This window comes from Pterocles gutturalis, unplaced genomic scaffold (assembly GCF_000699245.1).
Source record: "Pterocles gutturalis isolate BGI_N339 unplaced genomic scaffold, ASM69924v1 scaffold18427, whole genome shotgun sequence".
NCBI lineage: Eukaryota > Metazoa > Chordata > Aves > Pterocliformes > Pteroclidae > Pterocles > Pterocles gutturalis.
Window position 1 is genome coordinate 5,803 of NW_010108287.1, and position 300 is coordinate 6,102.

General features: G+C 59.0%; 1 protein-coding gene across 1 annotated transcript in view; it reads right to left on the minus strand.

The window, feature by feature from the left end:
• Nucleotides 1-300, minus strand: part of LOC104461124 (deleted in malignant brain tumors 1 protein-like) — a gene marked incomplete at its 5' end in the record, with an annotated part of 6,429 nt that overhangs the window by 5,743 nt on the left and 386 nt on the right. The window lies entirely within an intron of this gene.

Genomic DNA, 300 nt, shown 5'->3' on the forward strand with positions numbered 1-300 from the left:
GAAATATGGGGAAGAACCGGCACGCTGAGACCCCCCCAGGTAAGGAAAACCCCCCCAGCACCTTCTCAGGTCGCTGAGCATTGCGCCAAGTGCTGCAAGCTCATCTAATCGCCACAAAAAGGAGCTTTGCTGATTCGTAAAAAAGTGGCAAAAGGCTGCAGGCTGCACCGTGATCATCCCACCCGCGGCCATCGGCACCGACCCCTCCAGGAGGATGCCCAAAATTTCTCCACCCCCCCCAACACCTCGTGGTGGAAAGGCTCACAAAGGGGGCACGTTGTCCAGGGCTGCACGCAGCGG